This window comes from Chiloscyllium punctatum, chromosome 39 (assembly GCF_047496795.1).
Source record: "Chiloscyllium punctatum isolate Juve2018m chromosome 39, sChiPun1.3, whole genome shotgun sequence".
Taxonomy (NCBI): Eukaryota; Metazoa; Chordata; class Chondrichthyes; order Orectolobiformes; family Hemiscylliidae; genus Chiloscyllium; species Chiloscyllium punctatum.
Genome location: NC_092777.1, coordinates 35,734,108 through 35,747,135, shown reverse-complemented (window position 1 = coordinate 35,747,135; position 13,028 = coordinate 35,734,108). Strand labels below are relative to the sequence as shown.

Below are 13,028 nucleotides of genomic sequence, written 5' to 3'. Positions count from 1 at the left end.
TGCCCTGCAAAAAGTGTCAAATATCTGCTCAGCATGGAAGAACAGTTGTGATGCCTCTACAAATGAAATAAAAAACTTCATTGTTAATTAGGAGCTTAAAGCCAAATAACATGGATAGAACTTAAATGCTCCTTTTACTTCTTGTGAACAGCACATTGGTCTGTAAAAAAGGTAGGTGGTGTTTTCTTGCCCTGAAGAGTGAGCATCCTCATTAAGTAATTCCAGTAACAGGCTCTGTGAACTTGAAAATAAAATATATCACACAAAGCCATGTCTTGCTCACAAACACAGAGTGGATGCAGATTAATTTAAAGCAATACACTTGAAAATTATTCCAGTGTCTTGTGTGATGGACTTTTACATTCTTAGATGAAGGTTATATTTTAATTTGAAATGGAAATCTGGTAAAGCAAAGGATTGTCAGTAAGCTGTTAAGTTTCTTATAGTTGACTTTCTAGGAGGTTACTTCTCAAGTGAATTTAAAGTCAGAGCAGGTTGGGGCATCATTCATCCAGTTTCAGTGTATTGCCATTTATTCATTTGACTGCTTGAATTGTTTACAACATGTTAATACTTTTCAGTGGACTACACTGTCTGTAAGCAACTTTTGTTGTTTTTTTTAAACAAAAGCAGAAAACCCAATTGGTTTTGCTCACGTGACTTCCGTAAGTTCAAAGTATTTTGGCGACGCCCGTTTATTTCAGTATCCTGTGCTGTCGTTCGACACCTTGAGAGTCGAAGTCAGCCAATGTCCTTGTGTAAGGAATGAGTCATTTCATTTTGAAATTATCCATTCAGATTAGATTCAGGAAAGACATCAATTCTCAAATCTGCAATATCCTTTTTGTCTCCTATTCAGGTGAGAGCAATTTCAAATCGACAAAAATAAATCAGGTGACCCACAGGCAACCATTTTTTGCAGGTTTATTTGTTCTGCTTTCAAAAAAATGAACTATTGACTCAAAGCCCATAACATAATGAAACACAATACCATACAGTTTTCAATCTGAATCACCAAGACAATACAGACAGGTACAGATGTGATTACATTTTCTGATTTAGATGTCAATGCTTCATTCAGTCCCAATGCAGAATTGAACATGTCCAAAACTGATAATTTTGTGTATTGTGAAAGAATTATTACGGCGCTCCTTGCAGTGAAACATTAAACTTTAACCCCATCTTTCTCGTTCAATAGATGTTAAAAAACTCACACTCCAATTAAAACAGAAATGGGCGTTCACCTTAATGGACTGAGTATCCCAACTGCATCCTGGCAACTCCCTTCAGACCGGAAATGCCACTGAATTGCTAATCCAGAGTCCAGGCGAATGGCAGATGGTAAAACTTTTAATTCCAAATGTTAATGCATTAAAGCTAATAGGTCATCTGAAAAGAAACCACTATTCTTATCTAGTCTTGCCTGCTTCCAACCTCAAATGCACAGCAACGTGTTAGACTCTTAACTGCTCTTTGAAATGGCCTACAGAGTTAATCTGTTTAAAGGGCAATTAAGAACAGGCAACAAAGGCCAGCCCTGCTAGGAATTCCTACATCCCATGCAAGAATAAAAAAAATTGTACTCCATTGGAAAACAATGGTGAGATGTTGTATACGACCATCCAAGCGATATGGCAAGCTACCAAATAGATACAAGATCATCTTTCCCTGTTCATCATCTGAACTATCCTGAGCAAGGATCAATGCTCAAGAACTGCACTTTGTCTCAAAGTTAAAACTGCTTTCCAACTTCAACTACAAATGGCAGAAAAAGAGGGAAATAGTTAACGTCCAATCTGAATAGGAAATGGAGACATAAAAACTACAGATGCTGGAATCCAAAGTATACAGCCTCCTGAAGAGGAAATAGCTGTTTGGAAATAATCAATCTCATTTTTTTCATGATACATATCTTCTCTTATCTACTTCTGAAAACAGGGAAAGAGAAAGAAGAAAACCAATTTTTTGAAAGCCCCATTTTGAACCCATGCAACAGGAGTTCTGCCTATTACTGCAAAGCCTTAATTTGTGCAATCAGAAAAGTACAGCAATCATTTCATCTTCCCACACTGGCTGCAGTCCAACATGTACTTACTGATCAGCTAGAGAATTTGACATAACACCACAAAGCCTTTCTGACCTGTTCCACCCATGAGCTACACTGCATCCAAGGAGCAGGAGAATCGACGTTTCGGGCATGAGCCCTTCTTCATACCCGAAACGTCGATTCTCCTGCTCCTTGGATGCTGCCTGGCCTGCTGCACTTTTCCAGCAACACATTTTCAGCTCTGATCTCCAGCATCTGCAGTCCTCCCTTTCTCCACCCATTAGCTACCCAAGGGTCATGAAGATGCCATGACTGCACAGGGCTGTAATTACATTTTTGCAGTTGTATGCTAAAAAAAAAAGCAAATCTAACATTTCCTACATCTCAAAAATACTATACAGCTGTTGCATATGGCATAGTCTTCTATCTTCTAGACTCTCATCTTCCTTCCCACATGCATGCAAGTTAACAAAGCAGGAAAATACTGGGTGCCTATTTCATCAAAAAAATGAAAGATGAATGATTTTCAGTCATTTTGACCTCATTGTTTGCGAACATGTCCAGGTTGTTCTTTGGGAAATTTTTTTCCCCCAGCTATCAAATTACCACAATCTATTACCACAAGACTAAAACACTAATGTGCACTTTGGCTTTGCCAATACAATATTAGCTTTCATGAAACCAGTTGTGATGTGTATATTAAAAGACTTTCCTTTCTGTACAGAGTTTTAGTTTTGATTCATGCTTGTTGATTTTTTTTCAAATGACCCAGATAACAAGGATAGCGGGGCCAGACAGGAAGGTAGAAGCTGCACTGAGAGCGGCCACAATGCTGTCAAATGGTGAAGAAACCTCAAGGGGCTGATTGACAGGAATTGGAAACTTCCTTTCAAGGAAAACAACAAAAGTGAATCTGTATTCTGCTATACAGTATCTGCCTGTTGGTGCACCAATGAGTTGACTGAATATTTGATTTATTACACTCCTGGTTTCAAAAGCAAACTTACAAATTTTCAGTTCATATGGCAGAACCATTGGAGGCACTGAACGTGGAGATGGAAACCACATACATAGTTTCCAGGTCATTGAGCATGGAACAAATATTTCATGACAAACAAGGGCCAAGAAGAGTTAAATTGCTGCTTTAAAAAAAAAGGCTGTATTATGAATCCAGAAATTATTGAAGAATAGCATTGCTTTTGCCAATTAATCACAATTATTAACATTTGGCTATGAACCAGTTTCAACTCAACTTTGTTTGCATGCCAAATTATCAACAATCATTTGACCATATCCATATGACAGTTTTCATAAACTGATAATGTGGATCACAACCATTTTAATAACTGATTTCAATTTTATAGAGAAACACTGGCAGCATTGCAGTATCAGTCACAAATTGATAGAGGGGAGCTTTATTTTCAAATACTACTTACAATCCTGTACTTTGATAGCCAGAGCCCAGTTGGGACTTAGCCAATAATAAATGGTGCAACAGCCTTCTATCTCAATTTCAATTCAGCTCAGGTTGATAATGTAAATATTTGCTTTCAAACTTAGAGTTAAATTTATACTACCTTAGGAAAAAAAGGGCTTATGCCAGTTCATAAAACTGGCTTGCCAAACGAAAACTGCAGTGCAAATCTCAGTACACTAATCTTAATAAAACTCAAACAACTTATTAAAATGGTTAAGTGATTCACATTGTCAGTTTATGTAAAACTGTCCCATGAATATGGTCAAATTGACCGCTAAAAATAATTTGGAATGCAAACAACTTCTAGTCAAAACTGGTTCACAGCAGAAAATTAATACACTGATCTGATAGAAATGATTTTTTTTACAAAAAAAACTATAAATCATTAACTAGCCCAACAAATTTTCATTTTGAGGAAATAAAGAACATAAAACATGACAGCGCAGTACAGGCCCTTCGGCCCATGATGTTGAGCTAAACTGTGGAACCAATCTGAAGCCTATCTATCCTACACTACACCATTATCATCCATGTTTACACAATAACCATTTAAATGCCCTTAAAGTTGGCACGTCTACTACTGTTGCAGGCAGTATGTTCCATTACCTTACTACTCTGAGTAAAGAAACTACCTCTGGTATCTGTCCTATATCTATCACCCCTCAATTTAAAGTCCCTTTGTGCTAGCCATCACCATCAGAGGAAAAAGCTCTCACTGTCCACCCAATCTAACCCTCTGATTATCTTGGATGCTTCAATAAGTCACCATTCAACTGCCTTCTCTCCAATGAAAATGGCTTCAAGTCCCTCAGCCTTTCCTCATAAGACCTTCCCTCCATACCAGGCAACATCCTAATAAATCACCTCTGAACCCCTTCCAAAGCTTCCATGTCCTTCCTATAATGCGGTGACCAGGACTGTATGCAACATCCCAAGTGTGGCCACATCAGAGTTTTGTACAGTTGCAACATGACCTCATGGTTCCAAAAATCAATCTTTTTACCAATAAAAACTAACACACTGTATGCCTTCTTAACAACCCTATCAATCTGGGTGGCAACTTTCAAGGATCTATGCACATGGACAGAGAGATCCCTCTGCTCACTGACACTACCAAGAATCTTATCATTAGCCAGTACTCTACATTCCTGTTACTCTTAAGGTGAATCACTTTGGATTTTTCCAAATTAATCTCCATTTGCCACCAGCTCTGTAGCTCTATGTCCCTCTATAACTTGCAACATCCTTCAGCATTATCCACAACTCCACTAACCTTAGTATACTCCGCAAATTTACTGACCCATCCTTCTACACCCTCATCTAAGTTATTTATAAATAAGTGACAAACAGCAATGGCCCCAAAACAGATCCTTGTGGTACACCACTAGTAACTAAACTCCAGGATGAACATTTCCCATCAACCACCATCCTCTGTCTTCTTTCACCTAGCTAATTTTTAATACAAACCACTAAATCACCTTCAAATCACATGCCTCCGTATATAGTGCAATAGCCTACCATGGGGAACCTTATCAAACACCTTACTGAAATCCACATACACATCAACCGCTTTACCCTTATCCACCTGCTTGGCCACTTTCTCAAAGAACTGACTAAGGTTTGTGAGGCACGACCTACCCTTCACAAACCCATGTTGACTATGCCTAATCAACTTATTCCTAATCAGATTATAAATCTGATCTCTTATAAACTTTTCCAACACTTTACCCACAACCGAAGTAAGGTTCACTGGTCTACAACTATCACTGTTGCCTCTACTCTCCCTCTTGAACAAGGGGACAACATTTGCTATCCTCCAATCCTCTGACACTATTCCTGTGGACAATGACAACATAAAGATCAAAGCTAAAGGCTCCGCAATCTCCTCCCTGGCTTCCCAGAGAATCCTAGGATAAATCCCATCTGGCCCAGGGGAATTGTCTATTTTCACACTTTCCAGAATTGCTAACACCACCTCCTTGTGAATCTCAATTCTGTCTAGTCTAGTTGCTTGCATCTTAGTATTCTCTTCAACAACATTATCTTTTTTTCATGTGAATACTGACAAAAAATATTAAGCGCTTTCCCCAACTCCTCAGACTCCATACGCAACATCCCACTACTATCCTTGATTGGCCCCAAACCTTCTCTTATCATTCTTTTATTTCTGATATACATATAGAAAGCTTTAGAGTTTTCCTTGATCCTACCTGCCAATGACTTCTCATGTCCCCTCCTGACTCTTCTTAGCTTTAGATGTTTCCCAGCTAACTTTTAAGCGCCTTAACTGAGCCTTCATGTCTCATTCTAACATAGGCCTCCTTCTTCTTGACAAGAGATTCAACTTCTTTTATAAACCAGGGCTCCCTTGCTTATCCACTTCCTCCCTGCCTGACAGGTACATACTTATCAAGGACACGCAGTAGCTGTTTCTTGATTAAGATCCACGTTGCAATTGTTCCCATTCCCTGCAGTTTCCTTCCCTATCCTATGCATCCTAAATCTTGCCCAATCACATCATAATTACCTTACCCCCAGCTATAACTCTTGCCCTGTGATATATACCTATCCCTTTCCATCACTAAGGTAAACATAACCAAGCTGTGGTCACTCACCAAAATGTTCACTTACCTCCAAATCTAACACCTGGCCAGGCTCATTCCCCAGTACCAAATCCCCAGTACTATTCCCCAGCACCTCACCTCTTATTGACTTGTCTACATACTGTGTCAGGAAGCAGTCCTGCACACATTGGACAAAAATTGACCCATCTAAAAGTACTCAAACTACAGTACTTCCAGTCAATATTTGGAAAGCTGAAGTCCCCAATAACAACTACCCTGTCACTCTCACTCCTAGTCAGAATCATCTTTGTTAACCTTTCTACTATATCTCTGGAACTATTCAGAAGCCTATAGAAAACACCCAACAGGCTGACTTCACGTTTCCTGTTTCTAACCTCAGCCTCAGGACCTCAAATGTCCTTTCTGTCACCATCATACTGTCCTTGACCAACAATGCCACACCTCCCCCTCTTTTACCATCTTGTCTATTCTTACTGAAGTATCTGAACCCTGGAACCTCCAACAACCATTCCTGTCCCTGCTCTATCCAGGTCTCCGAAATTGCCACAACATCAAGATCCCAGGTACCAACTCATGCTGCAAGTTCACTCACCTTATTCTGGATGCGCCTGGCATTGAAGTAGACACACTTCAAATCACTTTCCGCCTGCCAGTGAACTCTTGCAACCTTGAAACCTAATTTCTGACCTCACTACTTTCAATCTCCTGGACACTGGAACTACAATTTAGGTTCCCATCCCCCTGCTGAATTAGATTAAACCCTCCTGAACAGCATTAGCAAATTCCACCCCCCTCCCCCAAACAGGATACTGGTACCTGATAAAAAAAATGTAATTACATCCCCAGTAGACCAGTGTAAATGCACCTTAAATGAAAGACAAAACAGATCCTATCTTGCTTGGAGTCAAGGATACATGTGCATTAAACAGCCAGATGTTCTAGAATTCAAATGTGACAACAGGGACCAAAGTGGAATCCTTTGTCTTCACTTCTTGTAGAAACAGTGGAACTAGTTTAAGGTCAGCAAATCAATCTTAGAAACGAACCTATTTAAATCTTGACCCTGTCACATAAATTTGACATTAGCACCCAAACTCCTCTGGATGGGGTGGGGGGGGGAGAAGATACCTGCTCCATTCTGCCAAAGCAAAGATATCTAACGAAAATGACTGTGGCAACAATTCACCAGCACTTTGATCTTTAGACGCCCCCAACACAGAAGAGAATTGGAAAGCCTGCTGCCTGGGTCACTCACTGCACCTCAAATATCTTGTTGCAAGATCAGGAGGGGCTGCAGTGAGGATGACGATAGACCCTCCAACTAAACATGCAGAGAGCAGCTAAGGGGTCAGCAAGACGGTTGTTCTTCTAACCTGGAAAGGGTGCAGGAAAAGTAACCTCAGGAGGGGGTGACAGGCAAAGTAGAAGAACACTTCCACTTGAAGCTTTAGACTGACTTTCCCAGCACTCAAGTTAAAACAATTTGTAACTCACATTCCTTTCTACCTCACATTCTAATCTGAGTAGCTAACACAATCTGGTACCCGCTTGCAACCATGCATCACTCAGGCCCTCGCCAATAGTTTCCTTTTCCTCACCCCCACAACCACTTTGCAGAAATGGTGGTGGTGGCCCATACAGCAACGATGGAGCTCAATGGTCTCTGGGAAGGAGGTGGTCCAGTCTGTTTAAACTGCAGGGGTCAGCAGAGAGCTGCCATGAGAACCCTGAGCCTTCAGAAGCACTTGCTCTCTGATGTCAGAAGTTCTGATCCTCGGTCTATAAAGACCACCATGAGAGCTTTGCATTCTCCTAGCTGGTTCTCAGTGTCTATCCCTTTGACCTTTCGAGAGGCATCTGGATCACTGTCAGCTAATCAAAACAATGACAGCACTCTTAGAGGTAGTGCTTTGAACTGCAGTCTGTCACAGACCATGATTGGAGCTCTTTAAATAACTGATCAAGACCAACTTGTCATTTTACTTTTGAAACTCTCCTCATTATACCTGCCTCAAATGATCCCTTAGCTGATAGGACAGGAATCAAGTTCCCTATCATGAAAACCAAGAAACACGGTTAAAACAATTAAAAAGCGAAAAGCCAATTAGACAAGTCCAAGGGAGGATCGCCTCTGCTTTCAATGTCCAAGCTCGGACGAGGATGGGATCCTACTTTATTTCCATTGAGGAGGAGTGGATTTCACATACATATTGAGAGATACCTCCCCGTACCTGAAAAAAAATCTCACTTCTGATCCCATTATACCCTACAAGGGCAGATGCTGTGGAAAATTGACATTTTATTTCAAACAAAATGCTGGAGAAACTCAGGCTGGTTTGGCAGAGCCTGTAGAAAGAGAAACAGAGTTAACTTTTCTTTTTAATTCATTCATTCATGGGCCATTGGTGGCTGTCCAGCATTTATTGCCTCCACGTAGTTGCTGAAGGTGGTGATGGTGGTGGGTGATAGTGAACTACCTTCTTGAACCACTGCAGGTTGACCTACAACAAGAGAGGGAATGGAGGATGTTGGCCCAACAACAGTGAAGGAACAGCAACATATTTCCAAGTCAAGATGGTGATTGACAGGGAGATGAAACTTGGCGAGGCAATGGTGTTTCCATGTATCCACCGCTCGCCTTTCTCGATGAAAATCCAATATGATTCTTTGAAACTGAAGTCTGCTTACAGAAGATATCTCGTCTTGGTTATTAGGTGATCTCAACAGGTGTAAACTTAAGCAGACGAAATTCTGAACAGACGAACTGCCATTCTAAATTTGTTCCCAATAATTATTTTATATAAATACATCACTCCAGTTCCCACTTTGAAGACTCGTATCAAAGTACAGGCTGGCAATTATGGAGATTGACCTCTGGGTACGTCAAAGCATTTCTGATGTGATTAATTCGCATCTCCCTATTATAATGCTGGAGAAAGTCAATTTGTGCCCAAAAGAGGGTTTTGCAAATAGCACAGAATAAACAAATTTGACATTTTTTCTGACAAGGGGTCATTTATCTGAACTTCTCTCTCTTCATAAATGCTTCCTGACCTGAATATTTCTTTTATATCAGAGATTGTTGGTGGATTGATTTTAGCCATAATGCCTAAAGAGCACTGTATAAAAAGTTGGTGGAAGACATTTTGCAAAGTTGTCTGGGACTTGGCTTAACAGCTAATCTGAAGGATGCTAATTCCAACAGTATATCAATTTCTCACTTACCAGGAGTCTACACAAATCTCAAGCAGAGCTTAAAACTACAATTCTAAGATATGATCGTGCTATTAATGGACTCTAGGCAATAAATATCATTGGGTCACGTTATTATACTTCTGCGCAGCATAAATTTACAAATGGTACTGTGTGTGGCCACAAGAGTTGGAAATTGAACCTCAGTCAAATCTCTCACTAAATTTACAACAATACCCAAACTGGATCAGAAGAGTCACTCCACCCATTCTGAAATCTGTAGGCCATCTCAGGAACCTCATTCAGCCAGTGCACACAGAATGGACAAAACTATCTCCTTCTGACTTGATAAAAGTCTGTGAGCCATATACATAAACTGTTATTGGTCTCAAGGTCACAAACCTCAGGTACTGTGACGTGCACTCAAAACAATGTGATTTACCAAAACATGTGGGAAAGGTAAAGATGCTAAAATAAAGAATGATAGACGAGGAGACATGACCAACAAATGTTGGTAGATTTGAATGATTTTCTTAAAAAGGAGCAGAGGCCAACATATATACAGAGAGAAATTCTAATTGGCCTGGTCACCTGAAAGCCAGCGACATAAAAAGAAATCATTGACAACAAGCATTTTTAAAAATTTATTCATAAATCATCGATCACTTTGAAACTAAGGGAAACAAAAACTAAGTACAACACTGGCCTTTACAGACTTTGCAGAAAACACAGTTGAAGTTTGATATTCCACGCTACATCATCAATCCAGTTGTGGCAAAAAGAAAGGCATTTTTTAAAATCATGGAAAAAAAACTATTTACATTACTTAAGACAAATCAAGCATCCCTGATCTTAACAGTAACTTGTAATATTTTGGCAGAAAGACCAGAGTCTTTTTCCCGCAGCTCATTGGTGGCCACTGCTCCAAGCTTTAGTGTATCCCTCAGCACATAGTCCTGGACCTTGGAATGGGCCAGTCTGCAGTAATCAGTCAAAGTCAACTCTTTTCTCTGGAAGACTGAATGTGCCAGAAACTGCCCAAAACCAGCCTCTCTGTGTGGGTCCCAGGGAGGAGACCATAAAACGGAGTCCTGAGTCAAGGAGCTGCTCAGAATGAACCTCAACAAAACCCACTGTAAAGAAGGTCTGGAGAGAGATGCAAAGGTGCATTCCAGAAAGTGATGGTCTCTTCCCCAGTGCAGCTGCTTCAAGGGCAGTGTGCAATGACACAGAGAGACTGGGGGTACATGTACATCTGATGGGTAATGCCCTTCTCATCACCAGCCAAGCTATGTCCTGGTATATGTTGGAATGTTCTAGTGATGAGGTATTCTCTCAAATAACTTTGACAGTCTGGTCAGGGAACAACCTGACAGGACCAGCAGCCAAAAGCTAGGGGATGAGTATTCAGGTTTATAGCACTGATGACAATTAAAGAAATGGAAAGAGAACAAAACATCATGAAGTGATGGTTGGCTCAGGAACAAGATAGTGTCATCATGCACAGGACAATCATGAGTGATGTCAGCACATACATGATATTGCATGCAGTGATTTTCTACCATTAGAGGGACAACATGGGTGGGAGAAAAAAAAGAGTATTAAAACAAAAATAGAACTTTGCTTTGGTGTGTCCCAATTGCATCAAGGCTGCTGCAAATGTAGAAAGGAAAGAGCACAGGGTCCTGCTGGAGCTTTACTAATCTAAGTGGGTCATGATAACAGGAAAGCTATCACTGACTGAAAAGTGACCAGATCAGTGAAAATTTGAACCGCGAGGCATAAAACCAGACAACTATCCATTCTACATGATGGGTCTTCTGCTTTGGTTGCTGGTATCACAGACTAACATCCATATTTTGCCAAACATTTCTTTCTATTATACGTGTGATGAATGAAGTGAAAGGGAGCAGTTCTTCTGTTTTTGTGAAGGCGATTGAGGAATAGACATATGGCAGGAACCTAAGGATAACCCCCCCCCCCACCTTGGTCTTCTCCAAATGTAGTACCATATGATTTGTCTATGGATACCAGCAAAACAGGGCCTCAGTTTAAAATCTCATCCAAACGACTGTACCTCCAACGGTGTAGTTTTCCCTCAGTACCAATGCAGGTCAGGAAGATTAAATAGAGCCAAGCTCTAAACAACAATCAAAATTCAAAGAAATAAATAATATTCATGCATTGAAATACAGCAAACTACACCACGTACATCACACAGTAAGCATGTATAACAGTCTAATCACAAAGCTCATGGGATAATTTTCATCATGCCGTACATTTTACGTATCTTCCAAATCCCACTGCAAAGTTAGCTGCCAATGCAAAATTAAATGCAAGTGTTGAGTTTTGTGAGAAGGTGGTTTACAGCAAAAATAGAGTTGGTTCCATTTGCAGCCAGTCAACAAATTTAATCTCATTTCTATCCATACCACCTGGTTTGGATTCATTTAAAGCTAGCTTGCAAAGAACGAGACTAAAAGGAATACGTTACAGTCAATGTACCTTCTCCAATTTATTTTCTGTATTCATTTTTATCATTTTTTTTGTACACGTTGAACAATTTCTGCTTCTACACTGGGTTGGTAAGAATAGCAATTCTATCATGTTGCTTACGTGGATGCATAATCATGTACTACTTTTATCAGTCATGCAAACATGAACTGCAAAACCATTTGGATCAAATGCACGTGCTTTCCTCCATCTGTATTATTCCTCTATCTAACTATATCTACAGCTAATCTTCCACTACACATGACCATCCTCAATTAACCAAAACATGAAACTTTAAGTTTGCCCAAATTAGTTTGCCTGAAATCTTAAAAAAAAGCAGAACAATCCTTTAAAACATGGACATCCACAAATTCTGTGAAACATGATGACAACACTCACTGTACAGGCCCACACATATAGAAATTCCACTTGCACTTGGAAGAGACACCGCACTGCTGCCTGCGTTCAAGGAACAGTATCCAGCAGGTGTGAGTACCTTTCGAAGGCAGGGAACAAATGAGTGTGGGGAAAAGACCATTGTACTTTCACACAGAACAAATAGGATTTAACCCTTGGGTTAGCAACCATACTATAACATAAGAGTTCAGCAGAGGCTGCAGTAGAAATTTATTGAATCGAAGATGCTGAGCCATTATTTGGCCAAATGAGGGAAAGGCTTCGGTAATTAGATGGGGGACAACTCCTGAACTTGTGAACTCAACCAGACCATCTTATTAAATGATCTATGTTATGTTGCTCTTGTTGACTTCAAGGAATTCTCTATTTGTGGGCGTGCATCCAATCACTGCACTTACAAACATATGTTGATGATCAAAGTCACCCAGCTCAGTTATCAAAAAGCTTAAGCATTCACATTCTCTTACTGCTCCAAGATCTCCAGTCATTACTGAAGCTCAATTACCACTGATTGCATCAAAATGGTGTGCGCTTTGGCCACACTCAGAACCACAAACTAACTTTTACCTGCTGTTTTAAATCAAGCAAAAGCTACTGAGCTTTGAATTCATCTCCCTATGAACACCTCCATTCTCTTCGCTGCTTCAATTTTCTTGTACAATTCCCTAAAGTAGAAGAGACCAGTCTAGCCTTTCAACTGTACATTTTAATGAGTATCAGTACAAAGCACAGAATACAGAATCTCTGGAATTTTCTGTTGCTGAAACAGGTTTTAGTAGAATCGAGAAGTTGCACTGAACCAGATGCTGAGAAAATT

The 13,028-nt window shown here is 40.1% G+C and overlaps 1 protein-coding gene across 4 annotated transcripts in view; it reads right to left on the bottom strand.

Annotated features, from left to right (window-relative positions):
* The window catches only part of LOC140463954 (septin-9-like), a 299,673-nt gene that overhangs the window by 82,978 nt on the left and 203,667 nt on the right, over positions 1 to 13,028 (bottom strand). The gene's annotated exons all lie outside the window — the stretch shown is intronic.